At 41.9% G+C, this 24,719-nt stretch overlaps 1 non-coding gene and 1 pseudogene across 2 annotated transcripts; both read right to left on the reverse strand.

Annotated features, from left to right (window-relative positions):
- Window positions 1-1,084: 1,084 nt before the first annotated feature.
- On the reverse strand, window positions 1,085-1,191 carry LOC125586559. The gene has a single exon (XR_007323096.1). It is a non-coding gene; the product is annotated as a small nucleolar RNA R71 (small nucleolar RNA).
- A 17,119-nt stretch (window positions 1,192-18,310) lies between these two features.
- LOC106363784 lies at window positions 18,311-22,791 on the reverse strand (annotated as a pseudogene). The gene is made up of 2 exons (XR_007322090.1): window positions 20,748-22,791; window positions 18,311-20,643 (listed from the first exon to the last, which is right to left on the reverse strand). The product of XR_007322090.1 is annotated as a zinc finger MYM-type protein 1-like (transcript).
- Between the last annotated feature and the right edge of the window lie 1,928 nt (window positions 22,792-24,719).

The following is a 24,719-nucleotide window of genomic DNA, read 5'->3' on the forward strand; positions in this document are numbered from 1 at the left end:
ATGATTGCTTTCATATTATTCAACCAAAGATATTTGATGTTTGAATTGTGTTAGTAAATGAACATTCATCTAGACATAGAGTTTGTTTAGGATTGTGTCTAAGCTTAAGGTTGATAGTTTGATTGATCGTTTGCCATCCTTAGTTCGAAACTTGATCACCCGAGGTCTAATCCCTATATCCATGAGTTCTCTTTTCCATAGTTAAGAAAGTATCATTTAGTTATTCCTTTTAGTTAGTTATAGTTTAAAAACCCATCTAAATCATTGGTTGCACTTAGATTAAGTGATTACTTGCATTCTCGGTGCTTTGATATCTCTCAGAACTGGTTCGACAATCATTTTATACTACAACATTTGTCTTAGGAGCCTTGAAAACTCCTAACATCAAATTGGCGCCGTTGCCAAATTCTGAGTAGATTTAAACATTGAGATTTAGTCAATTGCTTGAGACTAAGTCATTTTTATTTTCTTTTGTTACTGATTCTTTTTCACCTCCCTTTAATCTACAGGTGTATGAACTTGCGGAGCAAGGGTCCATCAAACCTAGTTCCACGAGCTGCAGACATCAGAGCTTTAGAGAGAGAGTGTGCTAGAAAGAAAAGAGAAGAAGAGCAACAGGCTCAACTGCAAAGACTGAACACTGATATGGGAGACGTTCATCAGCATGATGCGGCGTCAATGGCGCTAATAACAATGCTCCAGCTAACCAACAGCGAGCAGCTCGACCCATTGGCACTTACGACCGCCCCAACATTCATGGTCATAGATTGGGAATCCGAGCACCCGCTGTGGCAGCCAACAACTTTGAGATCAAATCAGGACTCCTCAACGTGATCGAGAACAACAAGTATCATGGCTTGGCTCTAGAGGATCCATTTGATCACTTGGACAGGTTCGACAGCTACTGTGGGTTGTCAAAAACCAATGGTGTGTCCGAAGATGCCTTAAAGCTCAAGCTATTCCCTTCTCTTTGGGGGATAAGGCACGTCAGTGGGAGAAGTCTCTACCCAGCGACTCCATCACCACTTGGGATGATTGCAAGAAAGCATTCTTGGAGAAGTTCTTCTCTACTTCAAGAACTGCTAAGCTGAGAAACGAGATTTCCAGCTTTCAACAGAAGAACTTAGAAGGCTTCAGTGAAGCCTGGGAGAGATTCAAGGGCTACCAAGCTCAATGCCCACACCATGGTTTCTCTAAGGAGAGTTTGCTGAGCACATTCTACCGTGGTGCTCTTCCTAAGTACAGGGCCAGACTGGATACAGCTAGCAATGGGTTCTTCTTGGGGAGAACTGAGGAGGATGCAGAGGAGCTGGTTGACAACATGGTTAAGAGTGATGCAGTCTACAGTGGAGACCACGACAGAGGTAGTAGAACAGATGATAAGCAGACGAGGAAGGAGTTGAAGGCTCTACATGATAAGATAGACATCCTCATTGCTGATAAAGCTACCCAAGAGCAGCTGCACTTTGTTGGCAGCCCAAGCCAAGAGACACCAGTTGTTGTCCATGAAGTTGAGGGTTTGGAAGGTCAGGAAGAGCTGTGTTTCATCAACAACAATGGTAGCTGGTACAAGAAAGAGCCCAACTTTCAGTACAACAACTACCAACAGAAATCCTATTCCAACAACCAACAGAGTGGTTATCAGCCTCGGAATAATCAGCAAGGCAGCTATCAACCTCAGCAAAACCCTCCTCCTGGTTTCAACAACAAGGGCAACCATTCTTCCCAACAGCAATCTAACCCCTCTACCTCAACTCCTCAAGTCAGCAACACTGAAGCTCTACTGAAACAAATCCTGGAGTCTCAAACAAGAAGTGAGAAGCATGTTGGCTATGAGTTGAAGAACCTTCACTCAAAGATTGATGGGAGCTACAATGAGCTCAACAACAAGTTCAGAGCTTTGGAGAACCAGTTTGCTGCCATGAACACTCAACAAAATCGCCAACAAGGTTCTCTACCTGGAAAATTTGAGCAAAACCCAAAGGAAACCATGAAAGCTATCACTCTCAGGAGTGGTAAGGAGTTACCTCAGAGAGCTCTCACCAAGGATGCTGAGAAACAAAGTGAGGGGGTTGCCATCAACATAGATGATGAAGTGGTGATTGTTGATGAGAAGATCAATGACGAGATCTTGGAGAAGATAGTGGAAGCCAAAGGAAAAGGAAAGGTTGGAGAAGAGAAGAAAACAGTTAAGGATGGTGAAGTTGTCACTCCTGCAAGTGAAAGTTCTTTTGTTCCTCCTGCCTATGAACCCAAGCTCCCATTCCCAGGTCGATTCAAGAGGCAGCTGCTAGAGAAGTACCAAGCTCTATTTGAAAAGCAAATGAGTGAAGTCCAGGTCACAATGCCCATTATTGATGCTTTCATGCTGATTCCTCAATACAGCAAGTTCCTGAAAGATGTTGTAGCTGCAAAGAAGAAAGAGATGGAGGGCATGGTGATTCTCACTCATGAGTGCAGTGCTATCATTCAGAGGCTTGTCATTCCAAAGAAGCTAGAAGATCCAGGATGCTTCACATTACCTTGTGCTCTTGGACCTATGGTATTTGATAGATGTCTCTGCGATTTGGGAGCTAGTGTCAGCTTGATGCCCCTATCTGTTGCTAAGAAGCTCGGCTTCACTCAGTACAAGAAGTGTAGACTTTCTCTGGTATTGGCTGATCGTTCAGTGAAGTACCCTGTGGGTATCTTAGAGGACCTCCCAGTGATGGTTGGAAATTATGAGATCCCTACAGACTTTGTGGTGCTTGAAATGGGTGAAGAAGCTCAAGACCCTTTAATCCTTGGAAGGCCTTTCTTAGCCACAGCAGGAGCTATTGTTAATGTGAAAGAAGGCAAGATTGATCTCCATCTGGGTAAAGGGCACATTCTCCATTTTGACATCAAGGAGGTAATGAGGAGGCCAACAGTTCAAGGGCAAGTGTTCTACATTGAAGAGATGGACGCCCTTGCTGATGAACTCCTTGAAGAGTTGTCACTAGAGGACCCTCTACAGCATGCTTTGACTGTAGAGAGAGAGGCTGAGGTGATTGAGAACCTGGAGAGTACTGCCTATGGGATGATGCTGGATTCACACCAGGGGTTTGTCAGTAAGGATCAGTACGAGGAGCTTCCACAGATGGTTCACCAAGAAGTCTCAGCCACTCAGCAAGATGACACCCAGCAAGATGACTGGAGTGAGCTTAAGGCACCTAAAGTGGAGCTTAAACCTCTCCCCCATGGTGTAAGGTATGCATTCCTTGGTCCTAATGAAACTTATCCTGTCATTGTGAGTAGTGAACTTACTGAAACTGAGCTATCTGAACTTTTGAAAACGCTTAAAAGATTTAGAAAGGCAATAGGTTACTCACTGGATGACATCAAGGGAATATCACCCTCTTTGTGCATGCATAGGATACATCTTGAGGATGAATCAATGACTTCTATCGAGCATCAAAGAAGGTTAAATCCTAACCTGAAGGATGTTGTAAAGAAAGAGATTCTTAAACTCTTAGATGCTGGTGTTATTTACCCTATCTCAGATTCTAAATGGGTATCACCTGTGCATGTTGTACCAAAGAAAGGTGGTATCACTGTGATTAAAAATGACAAGGATGAATTGATACCAACAAGAACCATCACAGGTCATAGAATGTGCATTGATTACCGAAAACTAAACTCCGCATCTAGAAAGGATCATTTCCCATTACCATTTATTGATCAGATGCTTGAGAGACTTGCAAATCACCCATTCTATTGCTTTCTTGATGGGTACTCAGGATTTTTCCAAATCCCCATACATCCCAATGATCAAGAGAAAACGACATTCACATGTCCCTATGGTACCTTTGCATATCGAAGGATGCCATTTGGTCTATGTAATGCTCCAGCCACCTTTCAAAGGTGCATGATGTCAATTTTCTCTGATCTGATTGAGGATGTTGTGGAGGTATTTATGGATGATTTCTCTGTCTACGGATCTTCGTTTTCTGCTTGTTTGTCAAACTTGTGCAGGGTCCTACAGAGATGTGAAGACACCAACCTTGTGCTGAATTGGGAGAAGTGTCACTTCATGGTCAAGGAAGGGATTGTGCTGGGACACAAGATTTCAGAGAAGGGGATTGAGGTGGATAAAGCCAAATCGATGTTATGGTTGGTTTGCCCCCACCAAAGACAGTGAAAGACATCCAGAGTTTTCTTGGTCATGTTGGGTTCTACAGGAGGTTCATCAAGGACTTCTCCATGATCACTAGACCTTTGACCAGGCTGCTGTGCAAGGAAGCCACCTTCAGTTTTGATGTGGAATGTCTACAAGCTTTCAAGAAGCTGAAAGGTGAACTCATTAGTGCTCCAATTGTCCAGCCACCTGATTGGGATCTCCCTTTTGAGATCATGTGTGACGCTAGTGACTATGCTGTAGGAGCTGTTTTGGGGCAGAAGAAAGATGGCAAAACCCATGTGATCTACTATGCCAGCCAAACCCTCAATGATGCTCAGATGAGGTATGCCACAACAGAGAAGGAGATGCTGGCAATTGTTTTTGCCTTTGAGAAGTTCAGGAGCTACTTGGTTGGGTCTAAAGTCATTGTCTACACAGATCATGCTGCCTTGAGACACCTTTTGGCCAAGAAGGATGCAAAACCCAGGCTTTTGAGGTGGATCCTTTTGCTTCAAGAGTTTGATATGGAGATTAAGGACAAGCCAGGAGTTGAGAATGGTGTAGCTGATCATTTGTCCAGGTTGAGGGTAGAGTCTGGTATTCCTATTGACGAAGGACTTCCTGAGGAGCAGATCATGGCTATTGAAGCAGTGATAGCAGTTTGTGAGACTGGTAGGAAGCTGGAAGAAGTCAAGGCAACAGAAGAGAAGGAACCTTGGTATGCTGATTTGGTGAACTACCTAGCCACAGGAAGAGAACCTTTGAATCTTGTGGGCTATGCCAAGAAGAAGTTCTACAAGGATGTGAAGAGATACTACTGGGATGAACCCTATCTCTACATTCTCTGCAAGGATCAGCTTTATAGAAGAGTGGTTGCAAATGAGGAGATTGATGGGATCCTTACACAGTGTCATGGATCATCTTATGGAGGCCACTTTGCCACCTTCAAGACAGTTGCGAAAGTGTTACAAGCTGGATTCTGGTGGCCACATATGTTCAAGGATACACAAGACTTTGTTTCAAAGTGTGATTCTTGCCAAAGAAGAGGAAACATCACCAAGAGGAATGAGATGCCTCAGAATCCAATCCTTGAAGTTGAAGTGTTTGATGTGTGGGGTATTGACTTCATGGGACCATTTCCATCATCTTTTGGAAACAAATACATCCTTGTGGCTGTTGATTATGTCTCCAAATGGGTGGAAGCTATTGCAAGCCCCACCAATGATGCTAGAGTTGTAACCAAGATGTTCAAGAGCATCATCTTTCCAAGGTTTGGAGTCCCAAGAGTTGTGATCAGTGACGGAGGTTCCCACTTCATTAACAAACTGCTTGAGGGACTTCTCAAGAAGAATGGTGTGAAGCACAAGGTGGCAACTCCTTATCACCCCCAAACAAGTGGCCAAGTTGAGATTTCTAACAGGGAGATCAAGTCTATCTTGGAGAAGATTGTGGGGATCACAAGGAAGGATTGGTCCAATAAGCTTGATGATGCACTTTGGGCTTATAGGACAGCGTACAAGACACCACTGGGCACCACACCTTTCAACCTAGTGTATGGGAAAGCTTGCCATCTGCCAGTGGAGCTTGAGTACAAGGCACTATGGGCAATAAAGTTGCTGAACTTTGACATCAAGAGTGCCAAGGAGAAAAGGATTTTTCAGCTACATGAGCTTGATGAGATAAGAATGGATGCTTTTGAGAACTCAAGGATCTACAAGGAGAAGACTAAAGCTTTCCATGACAAGAATATCCTGAAGAGAGAGTTTAAAGAAGGAGATCAAGTTCTTCTCTACAACTCTAGGCTGAAGCTATTTCCAGGAAAGCTTAAGTCAAGGTGGTCAGGTCCTTTCAAAGTCAAAGAGGTTAGGCCATATGGAGCAATAGTTTTGTGGAGTACTGATGGAAGAGACTTCACAGTCAATGGGCAAAGGGTTAAGCTCTACATGGCTACTGCACCAGAGGAAGATGGGGTTTCAACTCCACTGTCTGACCCTACCCCGGCCTGATCCAAAAAGAGGCAAAGTCAAGCTAAAGACTTAAAACAAGCTCACTTGGGAGGAAGTCCCATGCGTATCCTTGTATATATTGCATTGGTATTTTCATTTTCATCTTATAGCATAAAAAAAAAAAAAAGAGAGAGAAGTCGTGTGCAGGTGCTTGATCGATGCAGGTTTGAGCAAAAATCGTGCGTGGGAGCGAGGTCTCACAGCGACACCTCGAAGTCACTCCAGCTGGGAGCGACGTTACGGGAGCGACACCTCGAGGTCGCTCGGCTTAAAGACGTTTTGTGCTCCAAAAAACACTCTCGGAGCGACCTCTCAGAGCGAGCACATGAAGTCGCTCCAGCTGGGAGCGACGTCACGGGAGCGACACCTCGAGGTCGCTCGCATTTTCGTCATCACGGAGCTCAAAAACTGGCCTGGAGCGACGTCCTAGAGCGACACCTTGAAGTCGCTCCAGAGCGAGGTTTCGAGAGCGACACTCCAAGGTCGCTCGCGTTTTCGTCGTCACGGAGCTCAAAAACTGGCCTGGAGCGACGTTCTAGAGCGACACCTCGAAGTCGCTCCAAATCCAGAGCGAGGTTACGAGAGCGACACTCCAAGGTCGCTCGCGTTTTCGTCGAATCACGACGCGAGAAAACGACTCGGGAGCGACCTCTCGCAGCGACACCCTCACGTCGCTCCCGAACCGGTCCAGGTAAGTTTTCTAACTCTAAACCCTGGTTTAATTCATGTAAACCGACCCTAACCACTCCTAGACCGAACCGGACGACCCTAAACCTACCCCCAACCCCCGCGACTCCATCTCTCTCTCTCTCCCCTCCTCTCACAAACTCTCAAACTCTCTCAAACTCACCCACACCAAAAATCCCAAAACTTTCTCAATTCTCACCCAAATCAACTAGTTCTTGTTTCTAAATCCAAGCTTTCGTCCCTGTAGCCTATTCCTCACTACCCATTCACCATTTTCTTTCATCCAAAGCAAGGTATTGAGTTTTTAAATTCAAATTCGTAGGTCCATGAACCCTAGGATTTGAAAATCAAAATTTGGTCATTTTCTTGCTAGATTGTGGTGAAATAGACTAGGGAAAGCTTATCTATCAAGTTGGGTTGTCGAATAAATGGTGAAATTGAGTTTAATTTGCACTTTGGCAAAATTAAGGTTCATGGATTTGGGGGTTTTCGAATTTGACCTTAATTGGGTGTGTTTGTGGGTGAACTAGATGCGTTAAGGTGTTACAAGAGTGAGAATTGTTGCATTGTGTTGAACTTGAGTTTAAATTATAATTCATTTGTTAAGTTCACTTTTGCAATTTTCACTTGCAAAGTCTTGCCCTTCTTTACTTCCATCTACTTATCTCTTTTCAAGTTTTTAATTTTTCAGGTGAAAATGGTTAAGAAGACAAAGGGAAAGTTGGAAGCTGAGAGGCAAGAAGCTGAAAGACAAGAGTTTGCACTAAGAGGAAAAGCTTTAGCCTGCGAGCCAACTGGCTCAGGGACGCAGAAGACTGTTCGACAGCAGACTTTGGCTGCAAGGAAATCGAAAGAACAGGAGAAGAGGGCAGGGAAAAGTGTAGCAGTTCCCAACCATGAGGAAAGTGAAACTGAGAGTGCTGATGAGCAGGCACCTACGAAGAAAGCCAAGATGTCCAAAGGCAAAGGGGTTGCGGTTGATCGAGATAGGGCGAAAACTCCATCTGTGGAGGAGCTGTATGATCACTTGAAGAATGAGGTCACTTGGACTCCAACCAGGTTCGCCGACCTTGATCTGCTGAAGGAGTTGGGTCTTGAATCTGACATTGAGGAGATGCTAGGACATTTGAAGATGCCAAAACTCCTCACCATGGCATATCCTTTCTACAAGGATGTCACTTGTCAGTTCTTATCTTCTCTTGCGGTCACTTACCACGACACCGCGCATGTGAGGCAAGGATGGGGCAAAATCAGTTTCAAGGTCAATGGACGAGAATACAACATGAACTTCAAGGACATTGGGAGAGTCATGGGGTTCCAAGACCTAGAAGACCACTCCCTACCCAAGTGTGAGAACCTTCCCACGGAGCTTTGGAAGTTGATCACTGGAAACAAACACACTACCGGGGCTGACAAGAACTCACACATCCGACACCCGTCCGTACGTTACCTCCACAGGATGCTCGTCCATGCATTCTACCCACGGAAGCAAGCTGGTACGGTTACTGAGGAAGACATGCGACTGCTCTGTCCGGCTATCCGTCCCTACGCCCAACCTGGAGTTTTACCCCTTCCCAGCACCGACATCTATGCTACCTTCGGGATGGTCAGTTTCTTTGTGGGTCGTCTCCAGCACTACAGAGACTGGGCGTGGTACACCACTGATTCGCGCCCAAAGATGGGGATAGGTGGAATGATCACACCACTGCTCCAATTTCTGAATGTTCCCTTGGGAAAGGACGCAGCGGGACCTAAGTTCATTGATGGCACCTACTTGAGGATTGCTACCTATTTTAGTGGGATGTATGGGAAGGACTACGTCTACCACTACTACTTGCAGGGCAAGCCAGTCGAAGTGGTTCTTCCAAACCGGAACCTGACGAGTTTAGAGATACCTGGAGCTATCAGCTTCAACATACCCCAGGAGTACTTTCTTGGAGAACACGGGCCTCTCGATCCAGTTCATGCTGCTCCATCAAGGAGAAGGAGTGTTCCTACGCGACATGACTCGCCTGTTGCAGACCCTTCTGAGCATATCTATGGACCTCCGCGCTACTACTTCAAACCACATGACGGAGTTCTTCCCCCTGGAGCTCTTCGTGATGCTCATGACCACATTGGTCGCCTTCAGAGGTGGAACAAGGCTCAGGACAGAACGATAGAAAAGCTGAAGGATAAGTGCAAGGCGCTAAGCAAGACAGTAAAGAAGCAGGCAAAGACCTCAGCCAAATTCATGAAGAAAGTAGCTGATGTCTTAACCAGGGGAGGAATAGCTGGATGTAGCTCAGCAGACTTCGCTTTCGCGAACACCTCAAACCCCCAGCCTCCACCTCCGCCTGATGCTCTTGGCTTCCCCCTCACTGCTGCGCAGCTTCAGCGTAAGTGGAGGAACCCACCCACTCAACCTTCCACTTCCGGTAACAAGTCCCCATCCCTCGCTTCTTCTGATAGTGAGGTCGAGATTGACGAGGTTGAGAGCCAACCATGGTATGGAGGCTCCGGTTCAGCATCCGGTGGTTACTACACCACCTTCCCACCTGACGACGACGATGCTGGGGCATCTGCCCCCACCTACTATCCATAGGAGGTACTTCTTTCTCTCCCTTGTATATACCATTTCCTTTTTGCATATTAGTTTTCTTTTCGGTATCTCTCTCTTTACTTGACAACACAGAGACTGTGTAACTCAAGTTTGGGGGAGGTACCAAGCATTTGATCATGTTTGCTTTGATGTTGTTTCATGGAGTCATGCATTGCATACCTATTTGCATAAAAAAAAAAAAACAAATTCATTTAGTTTGCATCATTTTGCATTTCTAGGAGAGTCTAGAGCATATAGGTTGCATTCACTTGCATTGGGAGCAATGATTTTAAATGCCTTATAAAGAACACTACGTTTCACCTGAAAAGCTATGCACCTCTCGAAAAGACTTGTATGTTTCGTGCCTTGAAAACTCTTCTTGAAACTTGTTGATTGCTGAAACCTAGTCTTTGAAGCCAACTACAACCCTATTTGAACTAAACGAACTTAATGCTTCTTGCTTAGGGTCCCTTGTGTACTGAGTCATGGCTATACACACTTGAGTTGTCACATCTTTTATGCCAATCTTTTTTGACAAACTCTAGTGGTAGACCACTCCCAAAAACCTTTCCCTCCTTTTAAGCTTTCATTGTTTGATGAGTGAGGCCTTCTTAGGAAAGTCTTACATGTGCATAATGTTGAGAGTATCGGGAACGACAATGCTTGATCTTCATTCTTGCTAGATTAGGCACATCATTGTCTAGCCATAGATGGGGGTGAGTGTTGTAAAGTTTGATTTGGGAGTATGAGAAAGTGGAAGGAAAAGAGTGAACTCTTGTGCTTAATTGACTAGTCTTTATGGGATAAGTAGAGAAACTTCTAGCTCAGTTTATGAAAAGTCTTGGCCCCCGAAAAAAAAAAGAAAAAGAAAAAAAAAATATATATATATATATAAAAAAAAAAAAAAAAAAAAAGGGCTAGCAAAACTGTTTAGAGCTAAGTTTTGTTTTGAAGTTGAGAAAAATCCTTATGAGATTTCAAAGAAAAGAGTTTTGTGTGCAGGGTGTTCTTGAGATCTTCTGGTGAGAGATGTGAGTTGGGCTTGACATTGGGGAAAGATTATGTAATTGTATGTTTGGGAAAAGGGTAGAACAATGGAGATTGAGCATTGTATGCATGAGTTGGTCCCTTTCTTAGATATATTATGTGCAATGTCAAGGCTACTTGTTTCGAGAGTAAACCACCTTAAAGATTTTATGTTTCGAACCTCTTGAATCACTTGAATAAAAGCCTTCCCTTACCCAAATGACTTGGACCGACTGACCATTTGCAAGAATTCACTAGATGTTTTGTGCTTAATGAATGTGAGAGTTGGTTGATTTGAATGTGTGGATGCTTGATGATGAGTGTAGGGGCAAAAGGAGTTGAGATAGGCCTAGAGAAGCTAGAGTGTAATAAGAGAGTGTGCTAATTGTGTTTGCTAGTTGTGTTTCTTTTGGCTATGAGCTCCCACCTTCAAACCTCTCTCCCTATGAGTTCTAGAAAGTTCACTTGTGGACAAGTAAAGAACAAGTTTGGGGGAGTTGATATCTTGCATATTTCTATTGTTTTATCCATTCACCCATGTGCATTTTGATCATATAGATTAGGATTTAGCCATGTTTAGGTTGCATTTTGCATACATGAGTCCTTATCAGGTATTGGAGTACCACATGGAGTTCTTGGAGACATTTGGGTGCATTTGGAGTTCAAAAGAAGTGTTTTAAGTGATCATTGGGCGAGCAGCGCACGGGAGCGACACCATCAAGTCGCTCTGATCTCCCTATCAGAGCGACCTTACCAGAGCGACAGGGAAGAGTCGCTCGCGTTTTCATCACCCGGAGACGCGAGAACGAGTCCGGAGCGACCTCTCGCAGCGACACAGCGAGGTCGCTCCCGAAGCATGGAGCGACCTTACCAGAGCGACAGGGAAGAGTCGCTCGCGTTTTCATCACCCGGAGACGCGAGAACGAGTCCGGAGCGACCTCTCGCAGCGACACAGCGAGGTCGCTCCCGAAGCATGGAGCGACTTGTCGGAGGGACGAGCGGAGGTCGCTGCGCGTCTTATTTCTGCTCGAACTTATGATTTCTCAAGGGCCTTTTGGTCATTTCATTATGCACGTTTTTATTTTCTAAACCTATGTTTTAATACTCTGTAAGCCACCAGGAGGCAGATCATCTTTGTTCTTAAGAAAAACCACCAAAAACCTTTGGAAAGTCATCTCTTGAATCAATTGATCAGTTTTGTTATTGAAATATCTATTTTCTGTGTGTCTCTACATGATTAATCTGAAATCCAACATGGGTTTAAGAGGAATCACGGAGATTAGTGAGTAATCACCTTTTGAATTCATGGGTTAGGGAGATTAAGGGTGATTAGGTTAGAGCTAGGATGTTTTAGTGTAGATCATTCATATTTCCTTGCTAACAGAGTGAACATAATGCATTTTCTGAGTTGGCCACTCAGTTGTTGATCCTTAGGCATTTCTCACCCGAAAGGTGTTCGAGGAAATGCCCGAGACAACTCTTCTAAGCTTTTAGCATACTTTGCCAAAGACATTTGTTGTTATAGGTGCTAAGATAGCCATTGGACTTGGTAGTTATGATTGCTTTCATATTATTCAACCAAAGACATTTATTGTTTGAATTGTGTTAGTAAATGAACATTCATCTAGACATAGAGTTTGTTTAGGATTGTGTCTAAGCTTAAGGTTGATAGTTTGATTGATCGTTTGCCATCCTTAGTTCGAAACTTGATCACCCGAGGTCTAATCCCTATATCCATGAGTTCTCTTTTCCCATAGTTAAGAAAGTATCATTTAGTTATTCCTTTTAGTTAGTTATAGTTTAAAAACCCATCTAAATCATTGGTTGCACTTAGATTAAGTGATTACTTGCATTCTCGGTGCTTTGATATCTCTCAGAACTGGTTCGACAATCTTTTATACTACAACATTTATCTTGGGAGCTTTGAAAACTCCTAACATCAACCTACGCTGGCGCAGGTTGAGATCTGGCTGAGTGAAGAGGTATTTAAGACTTTGGTAATCCGTGTATACCTCCACTTCTTCTCCATACAAGTACGATCTCCAAATTCGCAAAGCGAACACCACGGTCGCTAACTCCAAGTCATGTGTACTGTAGTTATCCTCATGCTTCCGTAGTTGTCATGAAGCATATGCAATGACTCGTCCATCTTGCATAAGAACACAACCTAACCCAACTCGTGAAGCATCCGTGTAAACCATGTAAGGTTTACCTTGCTCGGGCAAAGCTAACACATGTGCGGTCGTGAGAGCTTCCTTCAACTTCTTGAAAGCCTTCTCGGTTTCTTCCACCCATAAGAAAGGAACTCCTTTACCGGTAAGTTTAGTTAAAGGCTTTGCAATGGAGGAAAAGTCCTTAACAAACTTCCGATAATAGCCCGCAAGTTCGAGAAAACTCCTTACTTCCGTCACAGTGGTAGGTCGAGGCCATTCCCGTATGGCTTGGACCTTTTCTGGATCAGCAGCCATGCCCTCTCCTGATACTATGTGACCCAGAAATCCTATCTCTCTCTTCCAAAACGAGCACTTGCTGAACTTGGCAAATAGCTTCTGATTCCGTAACCTTTCCATAACCAGTCTCAGATGCTCTTTGTGCTCTTCCTTACTTCTCGAATACACCAGGATGTCGTCAATAAAAATGATCACGAACTTATCGAGGTAGTCGTGAAACACTTCATTCATCAGGTGCATGAAAGCCGCATGTGCGTTTGTGAGACCAAAGGGCATAACTACAAACTCATACTGCCCATATCTCGTGCGAAACGCCGTCTTCATGATGTCCGACTTGGCAATAGGAATTTGGTGATACCCTGATGCCAAATCAATCTTCGAAAACCAACTAGATCCCTTTAGTTGGTCTAACAACTCATCTATCCTCAGAAGAGGATACTTATCTTTTATCGTGATGTTGTTGATACCACGATAATCGATACACAACCTCATGCTTCCGTCCTTCTTCTTCACAAATAGCACAGGAGCTCCCCAAGGTGAAGAGCTCGACCGAATGAATCCCTTTTCCAATAGATCTTCCAATTGCTTCTTTAGCTCAGCCAACTCCGCTGGTGCCATCCGATATGGTGCCTTAGCTATAGGTTTTGCTTCAGGCTCCAAAGTAATGGTAAAGGGATTAATCCGAGGTGGAGTTAATTCCTTTAGTGGTGCAAAGATATCCTCAAACTCTTGGACCACTTCTATGTTTTCGACCTTAACTTCATCATTAGTGGCTCCTCCACTAACCGATAAGGTCACCAAATATACTTCCCCATCTTGAAACAAATCTTGTACCCTCATTGCTGCTACCAAAGACACGGTCATACTAGGACTAATTCCATAGTACACCATCTCTGGTCGTTTACCTCTGTCAAACAACAACCTTCCCTTTCCACAGTCGATCTGAACTCTGTAGCTCGATAACCAATCCATTCCAAGGATTACTTCGTACCCTTTCAAAGGCACGACTAACAGATCTGCAACAAATTCTTTCTCTTGAATGACCAATGGAACATTCTTGATACACTGATCTTCTTGAAGGGTTTGGTCTGCGGGGGTCAAGACGGCCACGTTTATCCTGTCAACCACAAAACAATCCCAAAACCGGACAGCTACTTCAGGGGTCACAAAACTATGTGTTGCCCCCGAGTCGAACAATACATGTGTGGGTTTACCAGCAACATGTATGGTTCCTGCCACAGTAACCCAATCAACAATATTTCAATCACAAAAACTAATCAAAATTCGCACAACCATCAATCCAAAATTTCTAAACGCGCAAAATAGCGATCAAGCAATCTATACTTAACCAGCATGATAACTAGGTTCCAACAACTAAATTCCATTCAATAAACAGGGGAGGTTATGCACCCAATACCTGTGATGGGACCGCTTGACGGTCCTGCATTGTCTGGGTTTTCTATCCCTAAGGCATAAACTCTACCTCCTAGGTTTTGCTTCTTTGGTGCTGGCTCAATAGCTGGACGGCTAGGAGGAGCTCGGATCGCGAGAGGGGTCGCAGGGACTGGCTTGTTTGGACATGACGATGTATAATGGCCCTTCATACCGCAAGAGAAACAAGTGACATCTTCCATCCTTAACGATGAATAGCCCTGCTGGTTACTCCGCTGGTTTTTGGGACAAAACCTTGAAATATATCCCGGCTGATCACATGTATAACATATCCCAGAGTTACCACGATTGTTGGCTTGGCCTCTGAATCCTCGCCCTTTGCCTTTGTTAGATCTTGGACCCTTGTTGAAATTCGGCCTTTCTCCTTGGCTAAACTTGGTATGTCCACCAGAATGTTGTATAGTCTTCCTTTCCGCCTCTAACGCAGTCTCAATATTAACAGCTTTTTCCACCAACTCCGATAAGCTGCTAAAGTTGCTTCCAGCTAAACGACTTCCAAGCTCCGGCTTCAATCCGTACATAAAGTTACAGATCATAGTTGCTTCATCTTCACGCCCATCAAAAACGTGTCGCCTCAACCTTGTGTATTCCGACTCATAACTCCTTACGGGCCTATCTCCTTGAACAAGGTTCATGAATTGGCGCTCCAACCGATGCTTCGCTTCTGGAGGAAAATAATTCCTCTCAAACTCTCCCTTGAACGATTCCCATGATGTGATGGTGTGTCCACGCTGCCTGTCTATACTGTCCCACCATCCTGTTGCGTCGCCTTCCAAATAGTTCACCGCGATCTTCTTCTGATACTCCTTAGGACAATCCATAGCCTCAAAGTTCTTCTCCATCATAGTAATCCACTTGTCGGCTTCAATAGGATCGGATCCTCCTTTGAACTTGTAGGATCCAATGTTCTTCATGGTAGATAATAGCTTGGAAACTTCAGGGGGTTGAGTACGCCTGCCTTGGTTACCAAGTGCCTCGGTCATCACGTCATGTAAAAGCTTCAGGTTGTTTTCCGCTCCTTGATCTTGTGGTCCTTCAGTGGAACGGTTTTGATCTGGCCTTGGGTGTGATTGAACGGATTGATCATGTTAATGTCTCCGGTGCCAAATACGACTTGCACTAATGCTCGCCATACAGTCTTCCCTTACTCTAGTCCTGTTACCGTAAATCGGAAAAGATCTTGTTCTCTGCAGAGGGCTCCTATCGTGTCCAGACATCTCACTGATGCCATTTCCATCCTCCTGATCAGATCTGTAACCCAATCCTCTGCCTGTCCAATCCATACCCTCTCCCTATATCCGACCTCGTCCATCATCACCTATCCCACGATTAGCCATCTGCACACAATCAAAAGGGTAAGTCCTATTCCTATTAAACCTATTACGGGAAGCGGCCGGTTTCCTAAACATCTTTTTGCGACTCCTTTGACTCGATAAAATCGTTAAAAACCACTTGTGTCACGCATGGACGAAACCATGCTCTGATACCTCCTCTGTAACACCCCCGAACCGTTCTAGGCATGGGTCGAACCACCGGCCAACAATCAAACAAGAACATGACCGACGGGCCGACCGTCTACCAAGGATCGGGAGCGCTACATGACGGGTTAACGGCCGATCCGGACAAGGTCACGAAAAGTACAATTCGTAACTAGGCCAGTCCGCCCGCTAACACGTCCCGTCAGACCAAAGCCTAAGGCTTCTCAACCCGTACCCCAATCTGACGTTGTGTTAGCTTGGACAAGCTAATATCAGAAACAACAAGGCATTTACACAAAACATCGCTTTATTTATCTTATATGGTTTTCAACACACAAAATATTACACAAGTAGTGGCATGCCAAGAAAGCAAAAATACATACTTATAGTCTGAAACGCTTTAACCAAAAAGATGCAAATCTACACCAGCCAGCCTAGCCTCCCGCGACCTCTACAAGCTTGCTACTGGTCACCTGAAACAACAACGAGTGAGGAGTTAGTAATCTAGCATTACTCAGCGAGTTACAATCCCCAACTAACAAATACAACCCCTCGCTATCCCACCCCAAACAATCTAAAGCGAGAGGTTCACCTAACAACACAACTCAATAACAATAAGCAATATCAGAAATACGCAGCTGGAAAAAGATAGTAAGATAACTAGCAATATGCTAATTACTAGCTCAACACCAAACTCAAATTTGACTTAAACCAGGGTTCAATAACCCGAAACACGATATAATATATATAACAAACTCGGGCTCTGGTGACGTTATGTTCCTCCTTCACTATCGGCAATATCCTATCTTCCTACCACAAAGGCCAGAAGAAGGAACTTTCAACCGACCGCGGCCCACAGTCCTTCGGGTCACCGCGCGACAGTCCACAGTCCTTCGGGTCACTGCCACATTACACCGTCGTGTAATCACTCAGCCATAGGCCATGACCCCGTCTATATGAGTCTTCCCAATCCAGCGAATAAGGAGTTTCCTTGAACCCGCCGGGTACGAGGTCTGAAGGAACACTAACTCACCCCAATATGCCTAGCTTTGTGGGTTACACAAATGTGGTCGGCCAATATACGATTAATACTAAACCCGATAAAAATAACACAAGGTTCCTAGTATTAATCACCACACAATCAAAACATTCCACCTCAAACATGCCTAGCATTGTGGGTTACACAAATGCTATATGGCCAAAATATGATTAATACTAAACCCGGTAAAAATAACACAAGGTTCCTAGTATTAATCGCAAATTAACACAATCAATCATATTCCAGAATCTAGCATAAAGACTAATTCCAGAATACCTAACTATCCACAACTTATCAATATCATCTAAGCATTCCGCATTCGCTAACTAACCAATCAACCTAACCGTTAGCATGCTACTACGGTTCTCAAACAATAACAAGCATGCCATCAACTCAATCAACATAACCTCAGTTATTCAAACCGTTACTTAGTTAGACCCGGTCACCTGCCATGATCCAACTTCCAAGTAACAGGAACCTGCATGAAAACAACTCAGCAATCAATCGATTATAACTCACAATTTTTGGTTGACTGTGACCTTGACCCCAAACCCGACTTCTGCGATCCGAACCCTTTCTCGACCTTCTCAAGCAGACCCACATCCAGAATGGTCTTGAACTGGTCTCCATTAGAACTGATCTCTCTTCAGTTGAACAGAACCTTCTCCAGGTGCTGACTCAAAATCGGCAGAGTAACTGTTCTCAAAAACTGCCTAAATCGCTCGAAAACTATCGAAACTCGATCTTTCTTTCTTTGCTTTCTCTCTCATGTTTTGAACTGACTTTCAAGTGTTCTGAATGTGTTCAAATGAGAGGGGGTCGTGGGCTATTTATAGGAAACAGCAACCAATCAGGAACAAGCCGTGTGGCACCCCGTGTGTAGCTTCGCATGGCTCCGGACGCATGCGCGGCGACACCTCGTGCTCCACATGGCTGGCTGCATGTCTCAGTCTTATGCAGGATGACACCACGCCCTCTACCTGTCTGTATGCATGGCCTGGCTCCATGCAAGGAGACACCACGTCCTCCACATGTCTGGCCGCATGGCCCGGTCGCATGCATCGCTACACCTCGTGCTTCTATGTGTCACTCCGCATGCTGTGATAATTTTTACTGCAACACCTCATGCTTCTCTTGCCACTCACACTGCCAGGAGCTTGCCACCACGTCCTGAACACACACACATCTAGCCACCTCGAGCTTCTCGGTCAATTGTCCGATATCGGCCTTCTGGTGAATTTTTCGTCCCGCTATCATTCCCAATATTTTTCGACGCCCGTTCTGATGATCTGATTATTTTTAATAAACTCCAAATGAATCCTGATTTGATGGAAAATATTTCTCGAGTTTCCGGCTTCTTCGAAAAATTCCATAATGCCGAAATTAGGGTTTTTTGCCCAATTTCCGGTCTTCCTGTTGTGCTTCCAAAAGTATCATGCTTGAAACGTCCTTTGAGTAAATATACCACATTGTCTAACCATTGTCTAGTGGGATATTTGACTCATGGTTCAGACAAAAACAATCTGATCGTCTGTGACTCAACCACCCAAAAGATACTCGACCATTCTTCTTTTTTTTTTTTTTTTTATGGGTTTCTACAGTGACGGTCGTGAAGTTCTTGTTTGGTCAGTGGGTCTTCATGGTTCTGTCGGTGGCTCCATCCGGTGCTGCGCACATCCTAGTGCCTTGGCCTCCTCTTTGATGTCATGGTAGTGTTAGCGGCTCTTGCTTTCTTTCAGGTCTCCGAGCAGGTTCTGGTTCATGCGCTGCGGCCATCTCGTTCCCGACTTCTTGTTTTTCCGTTCTTGGTATGGAGATCTCTGTATCTCTTGGCCTCGACCGGGTTGGCGCTGCCGAAGTTTGTATAGCGGGAATTGGATCCATTTTCAGGTTTGTGCTCTAATTCCCTTCTTCGTTAGCGTTTGCTCGTAATGAAGGTGACGGTTATAAGTTTCGAGGAGATCATCGAGACCTAGCTACTCCAAAGGCGACACGGGAACTCCCGGCATCTGAGGCAACGAGGAGAACCTCACTTTCTCTTGATTATCGTTGATGGTAGAGAACAGGAATCGATTTCTAATGTTTACTATAAGCAGATTAGCGGAATGTGCTGGGTTTAGTGGGTGGGCGAAGCTATTTTGTAATTCGTTAGACTAGGAAACTTTTGTTTGAATCGAGCTTGTAACCGAAACCTATTCTCGTTTTTCGGGCTGATTTATAATATGTTATTAAAAAAAAAAAAAGTTGTTTGCAACATCGTAAAACTTAAGAATGTATAAATCTTCACATTTTACCTAAAAAGTGAATTTGTCAATTTTTAACACCTTGGCAATAACATTAATGGCGCAATATAAAATAAAAATGTTAGTCTTTCTTAAGTCATTTTGTTTTTAAGCGCACTGTATTCAGGAGTCCACAATTATTCTCGAATCCTGAGTAAGATTCTTCAAGAGGTTCGAATCCTAGAAGTGCATAATAAGTACCATCAAAGCCCAAAACTACAGAAGAATATAAGTGAAGTACTCTAGTCTCTGGATACAAAATATAGAAAATTGTCTATAACTTCTCCACCAGAACACTTCTCATAAAGAATTATTCTTGGATTCACCCCCTAGGGTAAACCTCTAAGTTCACCAACCAATAGGATTGTGTTATTTCCAGGGCCGGTCCTGAGATTTTCATGGTCCAATACGAAATACAAAACTGAGGCCCCTAGATAATGTATAAAAAATATGTCGATAAAAAACTCAAGTTTATAATAAAAAAATTACAATATCCTCAAAACTAAAAAAAAAAAAACTTATCAGTTCTTAAATATAGATCTTCTTGCATTTTTTCCTGCAAAATCATCCATCAAACTTTCATAATCAAGATTCTTGATCATATCCTTTTCAATCGACAACATAGCCAAACCATTTAATCTTTCTTGTGACATAGTTGACCGTAAGTAAGACTTTATCAACTTCAGCTTCGAGAAGCTTCTTTCGGCTGAGGCAACTGAAACCGGGATTGTAAACATTACTAGGTAGGCAATCCATATATTTGGATAACCCTTCTTGTACCTTCTCAAAAAATTTAGCACCTCAGCACTCTTCTTGATATCTTCAGGTAGAATACCTCGAAAAAGCTTGATTTCAGAAAATAAATCATTTCCATCGACATCAGAATGTTCTCCATGCCTAAGAGAATCTTCAAGGTTGCTACATGATATCTTCAAGCTATCATCGCTTAATGAGTTGAACCTTCTAAGATCAAACAAAAAACCAAAAGTTTTCTCATACTCTTGAAATTGTTCTAACCTTGATTGAAAAGACACCAGAGCTTGATCCATGATTTTGATGAAATAATCTATCCTGAAACTCTCTTCCTCGCTTAGAACCACATTGTCACCAATAATTTGGCATGACTCTTCACCAAAATGTGTTTTCTTTTTAATAAGTCGCTTCTTTTTCACATGAAAAATGGGTTCAATATCCATAACAATTGCAATTTTTTTGGCTTCAGCTTTGGCTTCTTCAAATCCTGTCTCTCTGTACTTTTGAAAAAAAGAGACTAATCCCTTTAGCTGAGTGATAGCAGCATCAATATCAATATCTTCAGCCTGCAAAGTCTTGCTTGCAATATTAATGGCAGCCAAAATCTCATACCATATAACCATACCAAACAAAAACTCAAATCCTCCAATTCCGTGTGTTTCACTTATTGCGAGACATTCAGCAGTACTCCGAGTTTGAGGATCATTAGTAGTTTCTGCCAAGTAAAACAAAGCATCTCGGATTTCTGGAGCTTGAAAACGTATTGCTTTAATACTATCAATGTGACTTTCCCAACGAGTATCTGATAAGGGTTTGAGCGTAGGACCTCCTACCATTTTTTTGTATATATCCCACCTGGTCGTAGAAGGTACAAATAAATTATATAAACGCTGGATGATCCCAAAGAAATCAATCGCTTTTTCAGACGACTTAGCCATATCACAAAGTGCCAAATTCAGATTGTGACAACCACATGGTGTGTAAAAAGCTCTTGGGTTAACATCAAGCAATCTTTTCTGCACACCTTTGTTTTTCCCCTTCATATTTGAGCCATTGTTGTAGCCTTGTCCCCTCACATCATCAATGTCCAAATTAAGATCATCCAGTGTGTCACAAAGTAGATCAAACAGTCCTTTCCCTGACTTATCATCAACTTCCAAAAAGTGGATAAAATATTCTTCAACTTGAGCTGAATCTACCGAGACATCCACACACCGAATAATAAGAGACATTTGCTCTTTGTGACTAATATCAGGAGTACAATCAAGTATGACAGAGAAATACTTAGCATCTTGAATCTTCTTAATGATCATCAGCTTCATCTCAGATCCCAACATTGATATTATTTCATTCTGAATTTTGTGGCTGAGATAGTGATAATGAGTTTCTCCTCCTTTAATTCGCCTGATGTGCTCTTGGATAAATGGATCAGTCAAGAAAATTTCCATTGTTATCCTGACCAATCTTATCATTGCTTCCACGAAATGCTATGTTGCATTTAGCCATAGTCTTCACTAGTGAAAACAATCTCAATAAAACTTCTCTCCAATGCTTTTTCTCTTTCTTGATCTCTTCTTGGATATGCTTGTCGATTGTTAGATTTTTTTGCAATCTTAACTCTAATTCTATCCAATGGCTCATGCACTTGATGTGACAATGACTACTTTCATGTTGGCTAAGCCTTAACTGAACATTGTTCCAATCTTTAAATCCTGTACTAGCCAACTGAGTAGTATCTTTGTCTCCTCCAAACAACTTGCAGCAAAAACAATAAATTTTCTCTGACTTTTTTGAATAAACCAGCCATTGTCGATCTTGTGTATCCCCATTCTTCATACATCTTTTGTAATGTCTATGAGAGAAGTGTCTACCAATGGAGTTTTTAGGAAAAGTATAATCATGAGATGGTCTTGCTAGAGGACCTTTACTAACCAAAGAATCCCTCGGTGCTTGATCAATTTTTCCCCAGTTTGCAGGATCCAAAACATCAACAAAAGAATCATGTTCTGTGGAAACATCTCCGTTTTGAGTATCATCCTCATCATCTTTCTCAGCCATATTATCACTTGCTTCTTTCTCTTTACTTGCACAGTCCACTCTAGTTCCATCTTCTTCTCCTTTTTTAGAAGTCTCACAATGTTCATCTTCTATTCTAACATCTTTATCAATTCCACTATCTTGATCAGTACTAGAAGATTTTGCTTTTTTAAAATACATCAACATTGCACCTGATTGGGATTTTCTCAATTCTTCTTCTCTCTTTTTCTTCTCCCGCTTCTTAGCTCCACTTTCATATTTTGACTTCATTATTCTAAAACTAGAAAACATAGAAACACAATTAAACAAAACTATTGTGACTTCTCATCTATGATGTTGATGACAAGAAATCAAAAACAAAGTTAAAACTAAAATCAGAAATTTGAGATTTTGGTACCTGATGAGGCAGTGGAAGAGGCGTGAAGAATGTATGCGAAGAAAAAAAAAATAACCTAGAAGATAATTATTCAAAATCAGTTATTTTCCCTTTTTGTTGTTTGTCATAATTTTTTTTTCCCTTTTTTTTTTTTTTGCCTTTCAATCTACTCATATTTAATAACATAGAATATATAAAATATAATTATCTTTGTATGTTAGTGATGTCCCACAATTTTCTTTACTTATCAGTTTATATACACATAACAAATTGTCAAATTGATATATTTATAAGTAATAACATTGAAAAAAATAGGCCCTAAAATTTTGACAAAAATAGGAGGCCCCATAAATTTGTATTGAATGTTTTCGTTCAAGCCCGGGCCTGGTTATTTCATATTCGATATCTTTTAAAAAAGAAAACAAAATATTGTCAATTTATATTATTTTTTTAAAATTAAAAAGTAAAAAAGAAATAAATAAAAAATAGTAGTAATTACAAAAAAAAAATATTTTTAACGTCATCAGCAAAACATTAAACCCTAAATCCTAATCCCTAAACCCTAAATCCTAAACCTTAAACCCTTGGGTAAACCCTAAACTTTAGGATAAAGCTTAAACTATAGGATAAATCTTAAACTCTAAATCAAAATCACTAAACACTAAAATATTCAAGAGTTTAGGGTTTAGTATTTAGGGTTTAGAGTTTTAGGGTTTAGTGTTTTTATTTAGAGTTTAGGATTTACCCAAGGGTTTAGAGTTTACCCAAGGGTTTAGGGTTTACCTAAGGGTTTAGGTTTACCCAAGGGTTTAGGGTTTAGGATTTAGAGATTAGGATTTAGGGTTTAGTGTTTTGCTGACGACGTTAAAAAGATTTTTTTAATTCTTTTTTTCTGTAGCTGCTATTTTTTCACTTTTTTATTTTAAAAACATAATATAACTTGATAATATTTTGTTTCTTTTTTTAAAAGATATCGATTTGAAATAATGAAATCTTATTGGCTGGAAAGGTGCACCTAGGGGGTGAACCCAAGAATAACTCTCTCATAAATGGGCTCGTTATTACATTGTATATTCTAAGTTGGGGGAAACCGCAAGTAATGACTTTACTTAAAATTTATAGACAAGTAGCTTCATGTTCATCATTTCAATTTTGGAGGAGAGAACTGATTAGTAAAAAACAAAAGATTAAATACACGAATTAAAGCATAATTACGAGGAAGGTTATTTATTTTCTATGAACCTTTAAATTTATAAAGCGAAAATTTGATAGTACAGTTAGAACACTCTCAATGGATCCTCTTTCAAAGTTTCTTAATATACATATATGAATACATATATTAAAAAGCTTTGGAAGAGAACTCTCCATTGTGGGTGCTTTTAAAGTAGGCTCTGAAAAAATAGGAGTTCATTCAAAACCAAAAAAATTATTATAATTTTTTTTAAATTGATAGTATTTTTTTACTAGTTTTCTTTAAACAAAAATGTTTGTTTAAATTATTTGTTATTTTTAACAAAAACAAGGTTATTAGATTCAATGACATTATGGAAATAATATTTTATGTATTATTAAATTTATTCATCATAATAATAACACCAAATTAATTTATATTTTTATTCTAATTAATTACATGTTATATATTAATATATGTATATGAATAAATATTTTTTAAAATAAAATAGGGGTCCTATAAAATAATACCCCATTTAAATGTTTCAAATGTATGTCCTCAAGTCGGACTCTGAGTGCAGTACCCAAATCTCACTAACCACCACAATGGCGATGCTTACCGTTGTGTTCACAACAGTGATCATAGCGATCATCGCAATTCTCGTCTCGAGTAGCCAATTCAGTTACGAAATCTTCGCATTGCCTGAAATCCTCCGTTCGCGTGATGTGGTCCGCAAAGGTGGTTAACTTCACCGGAGCCTCTCCGGGTGTAGCTTTCGATCCATCTGGAGAAGGTCTGTACGGCGGTGTGGTCGGATCCTGAAATGGCGAGGTGAATCGCTTGGATGGATAGACTTCGCATACACTGTAGCTAACAGGTATATCAACATGTATACCCCATGTTTACAAAGATCATGTGACCATCTCGATCGAGCTTTTAGCATTGTTAACTTAGCTTCGTGATTCAAGGAGCTTTTATCATGTCTTGTGGTGGTAGCCTTAGAGGTTGCTTGTATCATTATCTTGAACCTAAACATTAGGGACGGGCACATAGTAAATATCCTGAATTTTGAAGATATCTGTATAATCAGCTCATTTTCATTCCGATTAGTAATTTATGATTTATTTAGTTTGGAGTCAATATGTATTTTTAACCAGATATTTGATCGTTCCATAGCTTTGTGCAACTCAACAGGTAACATAGGTCAGTCGCAGATTAGGTTATTATGTTTTTTCGGTTTTTC

The sequence above is a fragment of the Brassica napus genome, chromosome C4, assembly GCF_020379485.1.
Source record: "Brassica napus cultivar Da-Ae chromosome C4, Da-Ae, whole genome shotgun sequence".
In the NCBI taxonomy this organism is placed as follows: Eukaryota; Viridiplantae; Streptophyta; class Magnoliopsida; order Brassicales; family Brassicaceae; genus Brassica; species Brassica napus.